Raw genomic sequence first — 22880 nt, forward strand, 5'->3', positions numbered from 1 at the left:
GTCGATGACTGCGGTAATATTCACTACCCTCGGTCCAGTGCTCCACGGTATCTCTGAATGAGTTCTGGGTAACTGCGATGCTCTCCAGCAGCGCCTTGTCTACCTTGACCTTCTCCGACAAGGTCTTATCCCGCTCCTTGGCGTCGTCCAGCGTCTGCGTCAGCATGGCCAGCTTCAACTCCAGGTCTGCATTGGAATCCTTGGCGGTGCTAAGCTCCTTGCCCCTCTCAGCGAGAAGACCTTGCAGCTCACCGTGGGCGGAAGCATCCTTCTCACGCTCACGCTTGAGCGCGGCAAGCTCCTCGCCGCTCTTCCCGATGTTGGCCTCCAGCTGCGCCACCTTCTCCTCCAGCTCTTTCTTGGCGGCCTCTGCGGTTGTGGCAGTGTCCTTTGCTTCCTTGAGCGCCCCACCAAGTGCTTGCTCGCGTTCGGCGAGCTCCTCCTCGTAGCTGTCGAGGTTGGCCTTCCGCTGCACCAATTCGCCTTCTCGCGCGGACTGCTTCTTGGCGGCCAGCCTTTGTTCCTCCTCAGCTTCGGCCTTCTCGAGAAGGAAGGCCGTGCGGTCGCTCCCGCTCCTGTGCCAGGGACCGGAGAGCCTCTTGATTGTGGCCCTGGAGCTCCTCCGCGCACTTCTCCATATCAACTCCCGCCTTCGCGACAAGCGCTTCCTGGGAAGCCAGCTTGGCTTGCCGTGCGCGGTAGAGTGACAGCAGCTTCCGCAGCAGCTGCTCCTCCTCAGGCTCACCACTGCTGCTGCTGGGCGCGTCGACCAATGACAGTCCAGCGGAGGCGAGCACCTCCTCATCAAAAGTTTCACCCTCGACCAGCGCCCTGGAGCTCGACGCCCAGGGTAGCTTGATGAAGAAATCGTCGCCGGCCTTCAAGTAGGCGCCAGGCTGGGGCTCCTCGGAGCCCGGCTCCACAGCAGCGGCAGAGGGATCGGCGGTCGGCGCAGCGCCTGGCGCTCCTGCGGCCTCAGGGTCGTCAGTGCGATCGCCCGACCCCTCGCCGGCTTCTGCGGTGGCAGCCTTGGCGGCCTCCTCGCCGGCGGTCTCATCAGCACCGGCCCCTTCTTCGTTGGCGGCGGCGTCGTCAGTGCTGCCATGCACGCCTTCCTCGCCGGCGCCCTCTATCTCCATTGGCTCAGCAGTGGATGGGTCTGAAGAACGAAGAAGGGAGAAAAATCAATCAAAAATCCAAGAGAAGAAAATCAGAAGAAGAAGAACCCAAGGGAAAGTTTTTGGACAAGTGAATTACCTGTGCCAAGATCTGCAGTTGCGGTCTCGGCCGCCGCAGGATCGACGGTGCTGTCCCTTGCCAGAGAATTGCCCCTTGCCGGAGAGTTCTCCCTTGCCGGAGAGCGCTCCCTTGTCGGAGACTCCTCCCTTGGCGGCGTAGTCGAAGCAGATGGCACTTCGGGACCAGCTTCCGGGCGCTCCTGATATGGCTGCTCTGCTCCTACACAAATCAACAAGCAAGATATCTACAAAGGAAAAAGCACTCATGCGCGCTTGACAGCAGAAAGCTAACTATGAACTTACACTGGGGGCTGCGCTGGGGGCTGCTTTGAGGAGTGGTTGCCGGGTCCGTCAAGGTGGTCTCGGACCCACCCCCTGCTGACACAGTGGGGTCATCTTTGATGACAATCACCGCGGCCTTGGCCCTCTTCGCCGCTCTCTGGGCCAGCGTCCTGAATAGAAAGGAGTTCAGATTGAAGCAAGTCAGATACAAGATAAAAACAACAAGATTGAAGAACTACAAGAGCACCAAAGAAACTTACTCTTCTTCCTCCTCGTCGGAGCTGAGCGCGGAAAGATCGAAGTCCGGCTCCCCTCCGGTGCGGCGAGGCGGAGGAGTAGGATCCCTTGCCCGCTTGGCGGGGGCGGTGGCGGTGGCCCGGGAAGATCCCGCTCCAGTTGCTGCTGCTGCGTGAGGCACTCCCGCGGCACCATTGCTTGCCGCGGTAGAGCGTGTCGCACGGCTCGGCGGCTGTTGACCCGGCTATCGCCCCGCTACGTCCGCGGCCCTGCGAAGACGCCTTCTTGGCGGGGCCGGGGGCTCCGCCTGCGGCAAGCTTTCTGAAGGCTCGGCTCAGCTTCAGAGCCGGCAGGCTCTTCCTCGCCAATGAACTCCGCGCGGTCGGTGAGGTTTGCCGCCTTTGCCGCCTCCGCCTCCTCCATAGTGAACCCTAACGCGCCCGCGGCAGCTGCGGCCACAGCCTCTTCCGCCCTAGTGGCGATGCGCTGCAGCTCCTCGTTGGTGGTGTCACGGGTGAGGCTCTTCTGCTCGTCAGCGTGGACCGGCACTTCTTCCAAGTTGTCGAAGAACGCTTGCACGACGTCATCCGCAGGCTCTTGCCAAGATTGGAACAATTCCGTGTGAATCGCACAATGGCATCATGGCGCGGATCCGGTCAAGCGAAGAATTATTGCACAATGGAACGACGCCCCTCGCCAGCGTGAATGGGTGCTGGGGATCGCGTTTGAACAACTCCAGGAGCATTGCGTCCAGCTCCAAGACGGTGAAGTTGTAGTTGAGGCCCGGCCGCAGCCTCATGATGTCCGCCGAGTTCTTGAATTCCCAGGCGGGCCTCCCCCTCTCCAGCAGGGGGGCGATGCGGCGGCGGAGGAAATCTGCGCCTACAGCGCCTACAGTGAGCCCGGCAAGCCTGAGGCGAAGGATCCTAGTAATGGCGATCTTCAGCCTCTCTTCTTCCGGGGCCACGTTGCTCCAGTCATTGCCGCGCACTATTGGAGCTTGGCGCACGGCAGTGAAGGGCTGCGGATTCTCCTCGACGATCCAGCACCACTCCGCTCTCCACTCCTCCCACTTGCTGCGGAGCTCACCCTCCAAGTACGCCTCCTTCTTGCCGACTCTCAAGATCCAGGCGATCCCTCCGGCAAGCGGCTCTCCTCGCTCTACCCGAGGCATGAAGAAGTGGCGGAAAAGGGCAACATTGGGGTGGACTCCGACAAAGTTTTCGCATAAATGTGCGAAAACTGCCATGGTCAGAACGGCGTTGGGGGTGAAATCAAGGAGGCGGAGGCCGTAGGTGTTCATGATATCGCAGAAGAACTCCGAGAAGGGCGGGTAGAGCCCGCAATAGAAGAATAGCGCGAAGAATGGGTACCCGTTTGGAGCCAGTTCCGAAGCAGCGGCCGGGAGTACCCTCGTGCGCGGATGCGCCCGCATCTCCGTCGCCCAAAAGAGGTAGAAGTACTCCCTCAGCTCCTTCGTGCCGAGCTGGGGGGAGAAGATCGCCCGCTCCTTCCGCAGCGCCGCGAGCCGCTGCGCCTCGGCCGACTTCACGCCCTTTCCCTTGTCGGCTTTCGGAGCCATGGCGGAGGTGGTGGGGGAGGTCGACGGCGTTGGTGGTGCTGGTGGCAATGGGGGGCGGAGCGCTGCTCTCTCGGCTTCGAGAAGAAGGGGGGGGAGCGGCGGAGGTTTGTGAAGATGGAGTAGTAGCAACTAGCGAGGGGGAACGAACTGCCCCTGTCTCCTCTGCTTATAAAGAGGGACGGGGCGGACGTTACACCCTTCCGAATAAAGAACCACCCACGATCTCTCCCACGACGCCGCATCCAAAGCGTGCCGTTAGGGGAGAGCGCGGTGGATACGGAGCGAGATTCGGCGTGGCCCAATCCGCGTGTGCCCGTGCCCTGTCTTGGGCCTGGCCCAACAGCGCTCGGCGCCGTGTCTGGCCCAGGCCCGGGGGCTCCTGTCGGTGTACTAGAATAGGGGTACCCTAGTACCCCGAACTTGTGCACGGGCAGTTGCAGCACCCCGAGGCAAGGCTTGCCGGGCGAACGCCAAGATCCTTTGTGGTTCCCTTGGAGCCATTCAAGAACAAAGTATTTAAGCTCAGGAGACAAGGCCCCGGCAAGAGGAGCTTGCTGGGAAGGCCAACCAAGGCACTCCAAGGAACTTGCCGCGACGCGCCACGCGCTCCGGCAAGGCAACAAGGCCCCGGCAAGAGGAGCTTGCCGGGAAGACCAACCAAGGTACCTCGAGGCCCGGTGAGCGACAAGCTTCCGGACCCGACAAGATAACAGCAGCGGCAAGGCGCTTGCCACGGCAGGCGGCCACTCTGTGCCCACGCTCCAGCGCATCCACCAACGTGTCGCTCTGGGGGCCTCTCCAGGCGCGCGTGGCGGGAGGCTGTGCAGCCAGCGGTGCGCAGTGGCATGCGAAGCTGACAAGATCGCCATCGTGGCGAACGGTGGCGCCCCTAACGGTCCTTTTCTGCACTGTTTGGGCGACTCAGACGGGCATTTAATGCCCTTGTGTCCTGCCGTCAGGGTTAGGTAGGGTGCACTGTACAAGCAACTGTACCAACCACCTCGCTTTTTACATTTGTACCCTTCTCTGCGTTGCCACCTGTCAGTGACCCCTTTAGCGTATAAAAGGAGGCCCATGCGCAACGTAGAGGGGGTTTGACTGGTTCGACTGGTTCGACTGGTTCGGAACCCAGAAAAACACCACGCTCTCTCTCTAGAGCAAGAACAGAAGATAATCAAACAAGCAGCAGTAGGAGTGTTATCTCTCCGGAGAGCTCCGAAGCTGGGTAAACTGCTCGTGTGCTTCGCCTCGATCTGCTCTTCGTGTGATCTCCGCCCCCGCCGAACCGAAAGGGCTCGTTCCGCCGGCCCCAAAGGTGTTCGTGGATCAGTTTCCCCGACACTTGGGGCCTTTTCTGGCGCTCCGCCGGAGGGGGAATTGATCATGGAAGGCTTCTACATGAACACCATAGCCTCTCCGATGATGTGTGAGTAGTTTACCTCAGACCTTCAGGTCCATAGTTATTAGCTAGATGGCTTCTTCTCTTTCTTTGGATCTCAATACAAAGTTCTCCTCGATCTTCTTGGAGATCTATTCGATGTAACTCTTTTTGCGGTGTGTTTGTCGAGATCCAATGAATTGTGGGTTTATGATCAAGATTATATCTGAACAATAGTTGAATCTTCTCTGAATTCTCTTATGTATGATTAGTTATCTTTGCAAGTCTCTTTGAATTATCAGTTTGGTTTGGCCTACTAGATTGATCTTTTTCCAATGGGAGAAGTGCTTAGTTTTGGGTTCAATCTTGCGGTGCTCGATCCCAGTGACAGTAGGGGAAACGACACGTATTGTATTGTTGCCATCAAGGATAAAAAGATGAGGTTTATATCATATTGCATGAGTTTATCCCTCTACATCATGTCATCTTGCTGAAAGCGTTACTTCGTTCTTATGAACTTAACTAGCGGAGCTACCCGCACATTTGTGCGGCTAGACTATTTATTTATGATTACATTGGTTTGGACTTTTGACTTTATTTGTGCATTTAACATTATGGTGTGATATTTTAGCATTCATTAAATATTTTAGCATGAAATTATTTTTTCTTTGTATGTGCTAATTTTTTCCATTATATGAAAATTATATATGATAGATTTATTTCGAAAGATTTTTATTATATTCGTGAGTGTGTGTTAGAAGGTATTAAGTATTGTGTTTTTTGTTGCGAACCAGCCTATGGTTATATAGTTAGGAGTACAGTGGTATTCCCAACTTATCGGTGTTCAAATCCTTAACTTTGACACTATTGCTGATAAGTCAAGTAAGTCTCTTTAATCCACTCGTACGTGTGCTTGCCTGCCCTCATAGGAGTGAGTGTATATGCACATGTATGAGTGTCTGCGTTTGTATTGTATTAAAAATATTTTTTATATATAATTAAGAATCAAACCATTTAGCTAACATAAAAACTATTGAAAGGAAATGCCCTTTCTATTTATGTATTCATTTTGTTCATTTCATGAAAATTATGCATGATAGATTTAAACTTTTTTGTGACTGTCTTTTACTCCATCCGTTTCTAAATATAAGCCTTTTTTAGAAATTTCAATATAGACTACATATAGATGTATATAGACATATCTTAGAGTGTACATTCACTTATTTTGCTTTGTATGTAGTCCATATTGGAATTTTTAAAAAGATTTATATTTAGGAACGGAGGGAATAGAAGCTTCGAAGTATTCTTTTATATGGAACTGTACGGCTATGTGTGAAGTAGATTCCATTCGTACTCTATTCTTAACTGGACCAAAATATCATCTAGAAAAAGATTGGACCAAAATATCATCAAGAAGGCCTCTAGCACAGCTCTTCTCCCCTGCTTTTCAGTGGCAGCAGTGGCGGATCCAGGAGTTGAACTTAGCAAATTTTTTCATTGACAAATGCAAGTCCGCTGAACCAAACCTCATAAAATTCAAATATGAAGCTAGATCCACGGTAAAATTAACATAACCAATGATGTAGAACAGTTCAAGATTCTCAACAATTAGGTGATGTAATCACCAAAAATCACAAAATCTAACATGAACATGCTGCAAGGGAAATCATGACCATACTGCTGATATGGGTCTTTCTTCAAATATTCCCTCCTCGCTGCATCTTTGAATTCTGGAGCAGAATAATCACAAATTTGTTTTCGGAGTCCCGGATCATGTTGAATTATAATAGAAGTTCGCAAAGTGTTATCATGAGAACCCTAATTAGATACTTCAGGTTCATGAACAAGATCTTCTACAATGTTTGCATCCGAGGTTTTATTGGATGAAATGTTTGCATCAGTTTCATGAACAGGAACAGGAGCTTGAGATTCATTAGTTAGGTGATTTCCAAAATAAGTAGCAATTGGTTTCATTTTCTTACAAAATCCTACATTACAACATAACCATGTATGGCACTGGATTGCAGCAATTGGTTCCAAAATAAGCAACAATTTGTACTTGGGTACACATTGAAGATCAACATCAAAAGAAAATGGATTGGAGTTGGACTATAGCTGCACGTTTGCACGAGTTAGATGCTCTGCCGTTGCTGCCTCCTCCCAGACCCGGGACATCTTCTTTTGGTTTGCCTCATCCACGGACCTAGATCTGGATCAGGTGCCCGGCGGCTGGCGGACGGTGGCTGGCGGTCCGGCGAGGCAGAGCTCTGTGGCGGCGAGTCGGCGGCAGCTAGGTTGGCCTCGCTAGGCGCTGGCTGCATGGCTCGATTTGGGGGTTTACTCGGATTGCATGTACGTGTTCGGTGGATTGGGGCGTGGCCGCTAACATATTGGGGCTATGGGCTGCTACTGGGCTTGTGTTTGACCGTGCAGTCCAGTGCAAGTCCCCGCATGTATCAGCCCATGCGGAAAACGAATCGTATTTTTCGTATACGGGGATTTCGGCGACCCGGGGCGGCCGACCATAGTCGCCCCTACCGTGGCGCCGCCACTGAGTGGCAGCACCATTGCATGCGCTCGTCGCTGGCTCGGCTGCGTAATGCCGCCAACCATAACTTCAGCGGATGGAAGATGTATGCCGCAGCGTCTCTCCCGATCTCTTTTTCCGAATGGATTTGAGGGAGCCTTCAGCCCTTCACAGGTGAAATCCCTAATTTTTGTGCATCTCACTTGAGGTAAATGTCATCCCAGATTAGAAATTGTTGGGTAAAATCTCCATGCCACAACCACGCTCAAGATTTAGTAAAGAAGATATTTAAATCTCCTTGCTGCAGGAACTTTTTCTTGGATCTGCTACAAAATAGATTGAGAATTGGGGACTATTCATTAGAGGGATTAGAGTTGGTATCGTGATCTTCTGGAAGTATGTGGTATGAAAGAGATGATGTTATATTCAGTAGAGTTGATATCCATTGCCAAATGAAAAAGGTACGATCTGTATTTTTTGCTCTCAGAAATTACTTCTAAGTTTATATAAATATTAATGTAGAAAGAACTTATGTGTACAAACATGATAGAGTTAGTTCACGTATACAGAACTAATGAACATAAATTTATATATTTTATTGAAAGATTAAAGATCCATATGTATGCATACATTTATTCGCTCGAGGAGGCTAATGCCTATGTTTTTAGAGAGACAAATTGAGGAGATTTGGGGAATCGGAAACTATTTGTGAGAGAGATGTGAGTGTTAGATTGTGAGAGATTAGTAATGGCTATTTAGGGGAATTAATTGGTGAACTTTCTATAGAACGTTTTTAAAAGATTTGGATTTTGAGATTAACCGTGAATGTATTTTAGTTGTGGGTCATGGCTATAATGTGGGAGATTGTGAAAAGCTTATTGTAGGTGGAATCCATTGGTGATTTCATTGTTTCATCTGCTGCGATATTTTTTGTGTTAAAAATATTCAAGGATAAATAACTAATTTTAAATTTAATATTTTATAGAAAGATCAAACATATATATCTATGGATTAATAATTATTTAAAAATTTAACATGCCAACCAAGTAAATGTGTTGTTCAAAATGTATGGTAAGGTTGTCTGTGACTCTATGTAATTATACATGAATTGTCTAATGACTTGAGGAACTGCACTATCAATTAAAAAATCTCTTTGTAAACAATATTCTTTGTGACATCTTCGGTTGGACACTCTTCGTCATCGATCAGCACCTTCAATCCTTCCTTGTTTGTCCCTCTTGATAGTGCCACATATAGTTGTCCATGGCAGAACACTTGCTTAGGCAAATATATGCCTACCTTGTTTAAGGACTGACCTTGGCTCTTGTTTATTGTCATTGCAAAGCACACTGATAATGGATATTGCCTTCTTTTCAGCACGAATGGCCATTTTGAGTCACTTGGTGACATGATGATTCGAGGTATGTATACCTTATGGCCGACATGTGTTCCTGTGATTATTTGTGTCTCGATGTATTTGTTTCCAGGTTGTGTAATTGTCATTCTTGTACCGTTGCATAAGCCTGCTGCTTGGTTGATGTTGCGTAGGAGCATGACCGGCAAACCTACCTTCAGTTTTAACTTATGGTCTGGTATTCCTGGGGACGTTAAGGTGTTGAGGAGCTCAGTAGGCTGCATGTTCATCATGATGTTGGTACTTGTCATTGCCTTGCACACTGTGTCCAGGCTTAGGTATGTCACCTCTTCACCTTGTATTTGGCTCATTATGTGGTCATTTATCTCCCTGACCGTATCATTTCTTGGACATGGTATTGCTCTTTCTTCTAGGTAATCCCACTCACGGTAATTTTGCAGCAAACTTGGGTTTATGCTTTTGACGATTTGTTCTTTACGATTTTCTCCTTTCTCTAGCAGTAGGTCTTTTGGTATTTTTATCCAATCCTCTCCTTCATCTGATGTTGTTTTGCCATCGCCAATCTGTAGTATCCACTCTGCAAATTCAGCGACCTTTTGCTTTTGTATTGGATCATCTGACAAACACTTTAGCCGCATGTTTTGTGTTAACTCAAATATTTCAAAGTGTTTCCACAGATATGACCTTTTGATTGAAGCATTTACTATCTGCTCTCTCCTTCCTTTGGTTATAACTGGCAGGATTTGTCTGAAGTCGCCTCCTAGTATAACTGTCATTCCACCAAATGGCTTTTCATAGCTGTTTTCATTAGTGAACCTTAGAATATCTCTCAGGCTTTTGTCTAGTGCCTCGAAGCAGTGTTTGTTTGCCATAGGAGCCTCGTCCCACAATATAAGCGAGGTCTTCTTTAGCAGTTCAGCCAAATGCGAGCCTTGTTTTATTTCACACGTTGATTCTTCAGTGATATTAAGTGGAATACGGAACCTTGAGTGTGCTGTTCTTCCACCTTGGAGAAGCAACGCTGCAATGCCACATGATGCTACTGCAAGCACTACCTTCCCCTCTGATCTTAGCTTTGTCGTTATTGCTTTCCATAGATAGGTTTTTCCTGTGCCACCGTAGCCTTCGACAAATATCTGCTTTCCTAGGCCTTTGTCGACTGACTCCATTATTGCATCATAGGCCTTTTTCTGGTCTTGGTTAAGATTGTTTAGTATGATTTTGTGCTCATCCTTGAGTTTGTCCATGTTGTAGTTGACCTCTTCGTTTATTAGTCTGTTCCCAAGTTCTTCTAGCTCTGCAGCATTTGGTAGTTCTATGTCTGGATAGTCCTTTAGTGACTTTCCTACTTGCCTCATCAGTTTTTCTATCTCAATCAGACCATACGCTTTCTTCTGTGTGTTTGTAAGCCAAAGTGTTGGAAAGTTTAGAATAGTCCTTCTTTTGTATTGCATATCTTCACACAATGCCTCCCATGTTGAATCCCACAATACCTTTGGGTTTGTGACTTCGCAATGGGACAATATGGTGGTGAATAACTGACGTAGTTGTGTTCCGAAAGCCCAACTTGATGCTTCATTGATACAATCAATCCACTCAGTGTCATCATCGAGAAATCCGAGGGCTTGGGATGCTGATTTGTATGTTGGGTGAATGACTCCATCAACTGTCCTAATGTCCTCAAATGATGTGCATCCTTTCTTGGTGTTTAGAAGCATCCTCATATGATATCTCTCGCCACTTGCGGGATGTGCATAGTAGATTCTTCCAATTGCGTAGTCCCTTTTTCGCGTCTGCCAACATTTTGTTTCGCTTTTCCATACAAACTTTGTAGGGAATTCTGCGTAAGTCAATCCTTTTCCTAGATCATATATTTTATTTGCCTCCATCCACTGAGTGAACTTGGTGATTTTAGATCCGTCCCTTGTTACTATCTTTTCAAGATTAGTGGAGTCTGGAAAAACGACTTGTTGCTCATTTTCAAGATGGAAAGGTAGCCTCTCAACTGCTGGATCGCGATACTGAAGATCAAACTGAAATATCCTCCAGCATGCTTCTGATGTTGATATGTATCTCATCTCTAGGTATTTCTTGATCTCGTCAGTTTCGTTTGCCGTGCCACTTTCCTTGAGCAAGGCTGTAACATGGTCGTCATCTTTATGGATATACTTAAATAGGTACTTGATTGATCTGGACCTATTGCACCACTCAACATTTATGTGAGCTTGATACTTGACCAGAAGGTTCCAGTTGTATGGCACGACAAATCTGTTGTCGAGCATCACCCCTCCCTTTTTGATCTGCCTTCCGTCATCCCTCCTTTTATATACTGGAAATCCGTCCTCATCAATGGTAGTGCTGGCATTGTATCTTTTTGGGAAATGCTTGGTGCATCTATGGTCCACCATGCATGGTGAGTTTTTCTTAGCCTCTCCACACGGGCCACGGGCCATGCATCATGAAGTTCTCAACAGCTTCAAATGCCTCTGGATCCTCATCCTTGTTTGGGATCTCAGCGCTTATTATTTTTTCGATTTGCGATGGTTCCGGGTACTTGTTTTTGTCCTTCAAAAATATTAGTATGTGCGCATGCGGGAGTCCTCTCTTCTGGAATTCTATTGTGTAGATGACTGCAGTTGATTAATAGTTTGTCAGATTTAGCTTAAATTGGAATGCATGTTACTAAAGAGCTAGAATCTGACGGAGTATAAGATGATGCATGTTTCTAAAGAGCAACAGTCTGACGGACTATAAGATGATGCAAGAAAGAGTAAAGATTGATAGTCAATGGGACTTACTTGCAGCTGCTTCTCCAAAGTATTTCTTTTCTTTTATGTCTCTCATTAGCTCCTTTAGTTTGATCATAAATACTCTGTCCACAATGTCTGGCCGATCGGCTGGCTTTTGGCCACCTCCCGCTTCACCTAGCATGTATTGGACCTCAGGCCACTTTGCATTGCATGTGAATGTTATAAATAGGTCTGGGTATCCAGCCCAATGGCATATTGCAAAGGCATCTTGCAAATATTGTGCCTTGTTTCTTCTACCACCTGTAAAGATGAAGGCACAATTATCCTCTTTCCAACTTGCTCTGTTCTTGTGTCCCCTCGCTCAATCGCATCCTGCAATCCACTATAAAGTTCCGTTCGTAGCTTTCCTTGATTGTGTCGGATCTAGTTTAGTCTATTTTGCTCGATACATGTGTATACATCCTCCCAAAATTGCAGTGAAAAATGCCCGGACTTGAGTAGTAACATTCCTTGATCAGGACGTTGCTATAGGTAGAATGCATAGTAGTCCAACAATGTTACGTATTTCCTGCTATTTGTACCTCCTTTTGTTTTCTTGTAGGGTATCTCAAGTTTAAAACCATCTTCTCCATATGGGAACAACAACGGATATTGCATGGACATGAATTTCGGGTGGATCTCTGATATCCTTTCTGGCTCCATATTTTTGTACTCAACAACAATGTCACGTCCTTCACTCTCTTCGGTTGGATCTCTTACTACCAATGCTGCAACTTCAGATGCGGATGGAAGGTTGTGTGTTCCGTTCCTTTTGCCTAGTATCCGAAGTATGTAATCATGGTAGTCTCCTTCTTGGAATCTATCTCTTGCCATTCTGAATGTTTTTGCAAGGATGCTGTTGTCGTCGAGCATTATTTTCAGTTCTTTGACGATATTGGGGTCCACTGTTGATTTTTTATCATTGCATCTTGACGCACTTATCATGTTTTCCACCTCATTTTCGATATTATAGATGTATAGCTGTGCAAACCGAGGTTTGTCTATACCTTGAGGCAAAAGAGTTCCGATATGGTGGTAGTTTTGTCCATGCAAACGAAAAACATAAGGTCCTTTGCGAGTGTTTATTTCCTTGTCCACAGCTCCTCCCATCGATGTGAATGAAAACATTGAGTTGTATGACCTTATATTTTCTTTGAAGTTTACCGAATCCTTCCCTTCACTTCTTAAGAGGTTTCTAAGGTATGGTGGAGGTTCTCTTAGTGGCGGCAGATCGATTTTCCCTTGTTTGCAGCATATTCCAAAAGAGGGTGTCGTAGTTCCTTTGTTTGAATTTAATCTTTCTTCACACCATAGCAATGCTTTGCAATATTGGCATTTGTATGTTGGCCTTCCGAAGTTCCATGGCTTGCTATTAGCACTTGTTGAGGTTCTGGTTCTGTTGTTGTCTCCAACATTGACTCTAGTGTTGTTTTTGTTGGTTTCGCTTCTGGCGCACTTCAATTCCCTATCTTCTTCAGCATTAGCCTTTCTCAATCGTTTAGGAGCCTCTGTGTTCGCTTTTCTTCTTCCCTCTGCAGTCCTTGTCCGCTTTGTACTCCTTGAGTTTAGAGGTTGTTCTTTCTTTCTTTTTGTCTGGTGAGCTGCTGGGTCTAACGTATGTTGGACTCTCATATCTGCAAATGTGATTTCGTCAGTGTGTATAGTTTCCTTAACATAGTATCATGTAATATGATTTATTTTGTAATCCCTCTGTAAAGAAATATAAGAGTGTTTAGATTACTAAAGTAGTGATCTATACACTCTTATATCTCTATAGAGAGAGTACTTAATAGTGTTTTGCTTTTGCAGGCATGCAAGTGCATTTGGTGATGACTACTAATGGACATTGTCACATACATTACATCTGGAGATTAATGTTGTTTATCTGGTAGGGAACTAAAAATCAATAATTTTTCAACCATGTTGCTCTTTTTGTAGCTTTCACATTATTATCATGGTAGTGTTAGGATGCATGAAAAAAAAGAGCTTTACAGTTCAGTATGAGAAGAGTTTTGACGCAATGTTGAGCTGAGATCAAAATGCAGGCACACACATGAAGAATTGCATCGGGATATTACCTGAGGCTGATGGTGCTGATGTTGTGTCTTCAGTTCGTTGGACGTTTCTTTGTGCCTGTGATTGTTTGGGTGTCGCCGGCGTATATTGGATGCAAGTTGCTGGAGTTGTTGCCATACCTTCAATTTGTCGGCCGTCTCGTGTGTTTGATCTTCCCGACATCATGAAAAAGTAGCTATTGAGAAAGTGCATTATGGGTCATTTATGAATGTATGTCTTGTAAAATTATGGTTGAATGATGTTTATGTGATATAAGCAGAGGGATGAGTGTATGTGACCATACCTCTTGTTTGTTTTCTGAGACTATGATCTAGCAATTTGACTAATGTAGATCACCCAAGGAGAAAGTTTTGTGAGAATATGTTGGCTGATAAGGAAGCTAAACTAATGCACAGATTAAAGAGAGAAAATATATAATACCCTGGAACCTCTGCCTGCTTAGTCGTCGAGTTGCTTCGAATTTGAGAAGACGGATCAGTCGGCGATGAGGCGATATGATGCACTTTATATAATGATATGGTTATATGTTTTCCTAGACGTGTAGGATTAGGAATCATGTAGTGAGTCAAAATTGGACAGTACAATACAGATTGTCTTTAAAGGAAATTTAGCTTGAATAAATAGTAGCTTTTTTTGAGCAACGACTAATAGTTAGTCCTACACCAGCAACTTCTGATTAATTAGCTAATTTGGGCTGGTGCTTGGCTGTCAGAAAGCTGTCTAGCTCCCCTAAAAATGTACTGTATTTTATTCACACTTCAACTCTCCTGCTACAATGCTGTCCAAATAAAATAAAATAAAATTCCTGCTACGCCGCTTATTATCTTCTCACACTTCATATCAATGGACTATTCCTCTTCCGCACAGTTCCTTCTAAAAGGATATTTTTTGGATGAGCAAATCGCTTGTGATTAGCTTCCGGCGACCTGCTGGGCTAAGATTCTCACTGGATCAGCTCTTGCTCCAAGGAGGGCATGCGGTGGCACGGCCGGTGGCCTCATGGAAACGCCGGCACAAGCGAGCTTTCGCGAGGTGAACCAAGTAGCTATCAACCTGCGTGGAGCAGCGCCGCGCAGCAGGCACTAAGGAGTAGAACCTGGGTGCATCAGTGCCGCAAGTAGCAGCGCAAGTTTGGCCTTCAACTATCCTGCCTAGTCAGTACCTAGTTCAGCTAGGTATGCGTCTGGCCCAAATACATTTTGTTTGCAAAATAATTATGGTCGGATCTTTTGAGGGTTAGTGAGAAAAAAATAAGCTTAAGTCTGTGAGTCCCCATCCATATGCTTGTTCGTGATGTAATAATATACGCCCCGGATAAAAGCTCAATCCATCTTTCTGTCGTTTTAAATTTCATTGTGGCTTCATATGGAACAATTCGTAGTCGATGATTTTGATTACTTTTTTCATAGTATTCCAGATGGATTTCCAACTCAATCTTTTCAAATACTGTTGAGCATTTTTGTTCTCATATATTCTAGGCCATGCTAGTACATTGTAGTTTTAGCAAATGTTGCAGGCACATTAGAGCTTTGACCAACCACACAAATGCCATGCTAAATTGATTAAGATCAAAGGAATGTACTGGTCATTCTCTCTTCTGAATAGTATACAATACTTGAATTGTTTGAAAACAAAATGTCATATTGTTCATACATATTGATCATATATATAAAAACACACTAAATATTCCAGTCGGATACATTAAAATAATAAATATAGGATAAAGTACTGTCCCAGAAAATTTCTGGAAAAGGTCCTTCCTCTCTTGGGTCTTGTTTAGTGTACTTGACCTTTGAGTTGACGATTACATCATCTTGATGCTATTAGTCTTGTTGGTCAAACTTCGTGTCATCCTTGTGGAGCCTTCATGTTCAACTTTTGTCTTGTTCTTTGCATGAACACTTCTGGTGCTTTTGGGCGCTGCCTTTTCTAATTTTTCAGATATACTATTTTCCACTTATTCATCCTCCGAGTCTGATAATACAACAGATCTTCGCCTCCTTTTCCCACCATCGACACTCATTGATGATTTTTGATGTTGATGCTCCTTCTGATGTACTGTACTCCCATTGCTTTTATCTTCTGGCTCCTCTTTCACATGGACCAACTCACATATGTTTTTGCTAAGTTCACACTTGCTGATTTGTACATGCAAAAATCACATAAATGGATGAATTAAGAGATGAATTTATGTAAAGAAAAGCTTGTACAGTGAAGTATTCAATCACCTTTTTGACTGGCTCATTCGGTTTCTTTGTTTCTCATTTTAACATGTTGTCCACTTCATCATCCATCAAATCCTGTTAAGCACAATGGATTAAGAATTGTAAATACTTGCTTCAATAGTTCCATATAAAAGTATAATAGTTGGTGTTTAAATAGATTTGATAGTTTAATAGACCATTACCTCTTCAGCTTTATCCTCTAAGTATCGCTTCTCAAGCTTCTCATCAGGCACAAATATTTTCTTTACTGCATAGTTCTGCATGCCTAGAGTGAGGTTCTTATTGTTGAGTTTGAATCGAAAGATAAGTCTTTGTCCACATAATTCTTGTATAATCTTTAGGACTTCTTCAGATTTTTTATCTAAGGAATCCAACAGGAATGAGACTGATGTATTGAGCATTCTTTCAGCCTCTTCATCAAACAAATTGCAACTTGTAGTAGCAGTGTGATCACTAATTTGAAGCCGAATACGATACCTAGAATCACATTTCATTAGTGTAACACAAATGTGATAGTACATAATGATGGTCAAATCAAGATAATATGCTTACCTAGGTGTTAAACCTTCTGGATACATATCACAATTCTTGCAATAATAATTATGTGATTCTTTCGTAGCAATTTTGTTGCAAACATCACATGACATGTACCACCATTGAATATTTTCTTGTAACCGATCAATTGTAGTTATTGTTGTGAACACAAAGTCCTGAAAGTTGATGAAGAAAATATAGCTCTTTAAAGAATATGCGGCACTCATACAAATATGTCAAATACATCTGTAGGTATTGGAGGCTTCTACAATATCATGTCTTAGAAGAGTTTTGATTCACTACCTCATCTGTTGGGTTATCGTGCCTAATTCTAGTAAGTTCTTTTAAGGTTATCCTTCTGTAAAACATTTGATCTTCTAGTTTCCCTTGAGTACTTTTTTCTATCTCCATCATTTTTGGTAAAGTTTCTTCGGTGGAGTGGATATAAAAAAAGTTAGTAAATGAAGATATATTATGAAATTCTATATGACTAGAACCTACAAATTGTGCTTAATACCTGCCACGAAGTTCCCAAGTCTCGGGTATATCTAGATTCGTATATAATCTTGTGGCGCTAGTTGACTTTAGGCACAAACCTATTTAATGAACAATAAATTAGTTAGATTCATTATTATGGTATGAAAAAAGACATGTAAACAGATTCAACTTACCATTGAATTTTTGCACCGTTGTTGAGGTAACAATAATAATTGTTTGATTGCCAATTACATTCTCACTTAAATGATGAGCTAATCTTCCCCATAATGATACTCTGATTCTATCACCCCTGAATAATTCATTCCAAAGTAATTAATGGTAATAATAATATAAGTGGAAGAAAACAGCCTTTACCCTTTAGTGAAAAGTTGATACATGGATATACACTTACTCTGGCATTAGAATTTCAATCTGACGTACATCTGCAGGTGTTTTCTTCTTTGTTATCCTTGATTCTATTGGCTTAATCTTGGTAAGTAACCCAATGACATCCGCAAATTGGAAGATTAAAGACTTCAAAATTAGAAATTTATCCATTTGAGTTTATTAATACAACCACCAAGAAATGACATCAAATTTAAATTGTCCACTTGGAAGTAAGAATATGGCTGTGTCGGTGTACTAGAATAGGGGTACCCTAGTACCCCGAACTTGTGCACGGGCAGTTGCAGCACCCCGCGGCAAGGCTTGCCGGGCGAACGCCAAGATCCTCCATGGTTCCCTTGGGGCCATTCAAGAACAAAGTATTTAAGCTCAGGAGACAAGGCCCCGGCAAGAGGAGCTTTCCGGGAAGGCCAACCAAGGCACTCCAAGGAACTTGCCGCGACGCGCCACGCGCTCCGGCAAGGCAACAAGGCCCTGGCAAGAGGAGCTTGCCGGGAAGACCAACCAAGGTACCTCGAGGCCCGGTGAGCGACAAGCTTCCGGACCCGACAAGATAACAGCAGCGGCAAGGCACTTGCTGCGGCAGGCGGCCACTATGTGCCCACGCTCCAGCGCATCCACCAAGGTGTCGCTCTGGGGGCCTCTCCAGGCGCGCGTGGCGGGAGGTTGTGCAGCCAGCGGTGCGCAGTGGCATGCGAAGCTGACAAGATCGCCATCGTGGCGAACGGTGGCGCCCCTAACGGTCATTTTCTGCACTGTTTGGGCGACCCAGACGGGCATTTAATGCCCTTGTCCCCTGCCGTCAGGGTTAGGTAGGGTGCACTGTACAAGTAACTGTACCAACCACCTCACTTTTTACATTTGTACCCTTCTCTGCGTTGCCACCTGTCGGTGACCCCTTCAGCGTATAAAAGGAGGCCCATGCGCAACGTAGAGGGGGTTCGGTTCGACTAGTTCGCAAGGTTCGACCCATTCGTAACCCAGAAAAAGACTACGCTCTCTCTCTCTGGAGCAAGAACACAAGATAATCAAACAAGCATCAGTAGGGGTGTTATCTCTCCGGAGAGCCCCGAAGCTGGGTAAACTGCTCGTGTGCTTCGCCTCGATCTGCTCTTCGTGCGATCTCCGCCCCCCGCCGAACCGAAAGGGCCCGGTCCGCCGGCCCCATAGGTGTTCGTGGATCAGTTTCCCCGACATCTTTGGCGCGCCAGGTAGGGGGCGTCGAGATTGTGTGAACCTGATCCGGCGTTCACACGAGCTAGATCTTCATTCCCTTCATCAACATGCCACCGAAGAAGAAGACTTCGGCGGCAGCCGCTCCGTCCACGTCACTTCCGCCACCGTTGGAGCAAACGGGTGGTGGAATGGATGCCGGCGGAAGAATGGACGTTGACGAGGAAGCTTATGATGCTGCCAGGTCCAAGGACAAGGCTGCACAAACCTCGGCGACTGTACATGTTCCGTGCCACTCTTAGGAGGCGCAAGACCAACAGCGTCATGACGCTCGCAGTGCCATACGCATGATAGGCCAAGACCAAGCTGGTGGATCTCGGGGCGCTCAAGACCAGCATGCACACCAGCATGCTGGCACGAGCGGGGCACGGTCGCCTGGACGGGATACTGCTCCTTCTAACGTAGTTAGAAGTCCGAGCACGTCCCGCTCCTCGCGCCGTCCGCCACTGCCACCCACCACTCCAGCAGAAGCTTTGGCGCGAGCTCAACTTCTCCTAGATTACCCTCTGACGTCGGACAAGATCGACGAATGGAGGGCCACCATTCAGAGTCTCATCGGCTACGCCAACGGCGACACTCCACGGCGGCCAAGCGCGTCGCCGCCGCGGCAGGGTTGCCGGGCGCGAGCCGGTGGCGACGAAACGGGTGGAGGTGCAACTACCATGCAATCACTACCCCGAAGGCCAAGATTGCCGACTCACCGGATCCACCTCGACAGCGACTCCACTGCATCGTCGGATCCACGAGCTCGTCGCGATCAGCGCCAAGTTCTTCATGATTGACAACAAGAAGACGCTCGAACTCGCATCGAGCGCCGAAGAGAAGCGCGACATCAATCCGACAAGCGCGCTGGGCCCTCTGTTGACATGCATGCGCCAGGGAACCAGGCGATCTGCCGTACGCGGGAGGTTGCCCTGCGTTCACCCGTGAGCTGCGGCAAGTCCAGTGGCCCAGCACGAAGAACTTCAAGCCAGACGTACCGGAGAAGTACGACGGCAAGACGCATCCGTCGGAGTTCCTCAGCATTTACACCATTGCGGTGCAGGCTGCTGGGGGACGGGACGACAAGATCCTTGCCAACTACTTCCCGCTGGTACTCAAGCCCAACGTCAGATCCTGGCTCATGCACTTGCCGGACAACTCCATATCCTCTTGGGCTGATCTGTGCCATCAGTTTGTCGGCGCCTTCACAGGCGGACACAAGCCTCATGGCCAGGAGAGTGATCTTCATTTGCTCGCCCAGAAGGAAGGAGAGCCCCTGCGCAAGTACATTCAGAGATTCAGCAGTGTACAGCACAACATCCCAGACGTCCACCCTGCCGTGGTGATTAGCGCGTTCCATCAGAATGTGCGAAACCGCAGGATGCGGGAGGAAATGGTGATGTGCAAGATCAGGGATGTCAGTGAGTTATATGCACTGGCCGACAAGTGTGCACGTGCTGAGGAAGGGAGGAGACTCCCCGGAGAGAATGTAGGAGCGGGAGGATCTGACAGTGAAGATGCTGTCCCGGCAAGGAAAAACCGGCGGCGGAACAACAGAAGGAGGAAAGGCAAAGAGGTGCTAGTTGTTGAGCAGTCCGGCAACGGTGGTGGCGCCAAGGAAGCCAAAGCTGGCGACTCCGGTAAGGAGGTTGCCGCGGAGGTGGCGGTCGCCGACAAGCAGGACGGCACCAACAAGCAGTATTGCAAGATCCACCGCACCAAGGGCCATGATCTCCAGAACTGTAAGAAAGTCGAGCAGCTTGTTGAGCAACAGAAAGCTGAATACGAGCGGCGCGACAAGGAGAAGGCCCAGGAAGGTGCTGGGGGATCCGGCAAGAAATGTCCCGGCCGAGGAGGACACCGCGGCAAGGCCAAGCAGCAGCAAGGAGACAGACCACCTCGCGGCCGCGACAAGGATGAAGATGACGACGACGATGAAAACATGGATGATGAGGAGACTGATGAGCAGGAGTTCCAGAAGGCCACAGAGGTCCTGTGCGTTGACGGTGGTGCTTCTCTGCATACCTCGCACCGTCAGCTCAAGTAGTGGGTGCGGGAAGTTAATGCAGCAGAACCACCCGTCGAGTCACGCAAGCCTCTGAAATGGTCTAGCACGCCTATCATCTTTGATATTGAGGACCACCCTGATCGCATAACTGCGGTCGGGTGCTTGCCGATGTTGGTTTCACCAACAATCCGCAACCTCAAGGTCACTAAGATGCTAGTTGACGGCGGGGCCGGCTTGAACCTGATGTCCTCCGCGGTGCTCCAGAAACTCCAGACCCCTGACAGCGAGCTTGAAGAGACCAGTTTATTTCAAGGAATCAACCCGGGAAGGAGCAAGCCGAAGGGAAAGATCACGTTGCCGGTAACATCTGGCAGCGAGCTGAACTTCAGGACTGAGAGGGTCACATTTCATGTTGCTGACTTTCCATTACCTTACAATGGAATCCTTGGCCGTCCGGCACTCGCCAAGTTCATGGCAGCCTCTCACTATGCATACAACGTACTGAAAATGCCAGGCCCGATAAGTGTCATCTCTGTCCCTGGCGACAAGAAAGATGCTCTTATCTGTGCCGACAAGATCTACCGGGAAGCAGCAGCCGCAGCAGAACACAAGACACTTGCCGCTGAAGCTCCCGGAGGGAATAAGAAGACCAAGTCCGGCAAGAGCTCTGATGCCCACTCCGGCAAGCGCACCTCTTCGGAGTGCTGCGCTACCATCGAGGACGCACCATCGAGCTCCACCGGCAAGTGTAAGAAGGCAATGGCAGCTCCACCTGAGACCAAGAAGGTGTCCGCCAAGGAGGACAGCACTGGTGGTACCTTCACCATCAGCGGCACTCTTGACCCCAAATAGGGAAGCGCGCTCGTTGCTTTCCTGCGGGCGAATGTCGACGTGTTTGCATGGCAACCGTCTGATATCCCCGGTATTCCCAGGAAAGTAATTGAGCACCACCTTGCCGTTTGTCCTCATGCGCGGCCCGTCAAGCAGAAAGTCAGGAAACAGGTAGTGGAGCGCCAAGAATTCATCGCAGAAGAAATCAAGAAGTTGGAAGCAGCAGGCCTTGTCAGAGGAGTGCTCCATCCCACATGGTTGGCCAATCCTGTTGTCGTGCGCAAGGCTAACGGGAAATGGAGGCTTTGTATTGACTTCACTGATGTTAATAAAGCTTGTCCCAAAGACCCATTTCCCTTGCGGCGCATTGACCAGATTGTTGACTCCACAGCCGGATGTGATTTGCTTTCATTTCTTGATGCATACTCAGGATATCATCAGATCTTCATGGCAGAAGAGGATGAAGAGAAAACCGCATTTATCGCCCCGTGTGGCACGTACTGCTTCGTACGGATGCCTTTCGGTTTGAAGAATGCTGGTTCGACATTTGCAAGGGTAGTCCACCACGCTTTTGAGCCGCAGATGCACAGAAATGTGGAAGCCTACATGGATGACATAGTGGTCAAGAGCAAGAACAGGGCGACCCTGATTCAAGATTTAGACGAGACATTTGCAAATCTGCGCAAGATCAACCTCAAGCTTAACCCCGAGAAGTGCGTGTTTGGAGTTCCTTCCGGCAAGCTTCTCGGGTTCTTCGTGTCTCAGCGGGGAATTGAAGCCAATCCCGACAAGATCAAGGCCATTGAGCAGATCGAAGCACCTAAGCGCGTCAAGGATGTACGAAGGCTTGCCGGTTGCGTGGCTGCCCTCAGCACGTTTATCTCTAGATCTGCTGAGCGCGCCCTGCCATTTTTCAAAATTTTGAAAAAGGCAGGTCCAATGAAATGGACTCCGGAGGCGGAGGCTGCGCTGCAGGACTTGAAGAGATACATGTCCTCCACTCCAACACTTGTCGCACCTAAGCCGCAAGAAAAGTTGCTGCTGTATATAGCGGCAACCAATCAAGTGGTTAGTGCTGCGTTAGTGGCGGAGAGGGAGGCAGATGATGAGCGAGCAACCACGGCAGATGCATCCAGCGACAAGCAGGGGGCTTCGCCGACAAGCTCTGGTCCCGACAAAGATGGATCTGCGCAGGAGCATGATAAGATGCAGAAGAGAATGGTGCAGCGTCCAGTTTACTTTGTCAGTTCCCTTCTACAGGGGGCTAGATCAAGGTACTCTGGTGTGCAGAAGTTGCTTTTCGGACTCCTCATGGCCTCGAGAAAGCTGCGCCATTACTTCCAAGCACATGAGATCACAGTCGTCACTCGCTTTCCGCTGAAGAGGATACTGCAAAATCTAGAAGCAACAGGCAGGATTGTCGAGTGGGCGCTGGAACTGTCAAGCTTTGGCCTCAAGTTTGAGAGCACTTCAACTATCCAAAGTAGAGCATTGGCAGAGTTCATAGCAGAATGGACGCCAACCCCAGATGAAGAAATTCCAGAGACGAGCATCCCCGTCAAAGAGGCAAGCAGAGAGTGGCTGATGTACTTTGATGGTGCTTTCTCGCTGCAAGGCGCCGGTGCGGGCGTGCTGCTTGTCGCACCCACCGGAGAGCACCTCAAGTACGTAGTCCAGATGCACTTTCCCAAGGAGCAAGCA

The 22880-nt window shown here is 47.6% G+C and overlaps 1 long non-coding RNA gene across 3 annotated transcripts; it reads left to right on the top strand.

The window, feature by feature from the left end:
* Nucleotides 1–6832: 6832 nt before the first annotated feature.
* On the top strand, nucleotides 6833–13884 carry LOC123147172 (uncharacterized). 3 transcript variants are annotated; one of them, XR_006473084.1, is made up of 7 exons: nucleotides 6833–7418; nucleotides 7552–7705; nucleotides 8622–8665; nucleotides 8793–8936; nucleotides 11971–12161; nucleotides 13218–13296; nucleotides 13454–13884. It is a non-coding gene; the product is annotated as an uncharacterized lncRNA (long non-coding RNA). The 3 variants fall into 3 exon arrangements; XR_006473083.1 differs by lacking the exon at nucleotides 11971–12161 and having other exon boundaries at nucleotides 6841–7452; nucleotides 13454–13883; XR_006473082.1 differs by lacking the exon at nucleotides 11971–12161 and having other exon boundaries at nucleotides 7087–7418; nucleotides 13454–13882.
* Nucleotides 13885–22880: the final 8996 nt, after the last annotated feature.

Source organism: Triticum aestivum, chromosome 7A (genome assembly GCF_018294505.1).
Source record: "Triticum aestivum cultivar Chinese Spring chromosome 7A, IWGSC CS RefSeq v2.1, whole genome shotgun sequence".
NCBI classification, from domain to species: Eukaryota; Viridiplantae; Streptophyta; class Magnoliopsida; order Poales; family Poaceae; genus Triticum; species Triticum aestivum.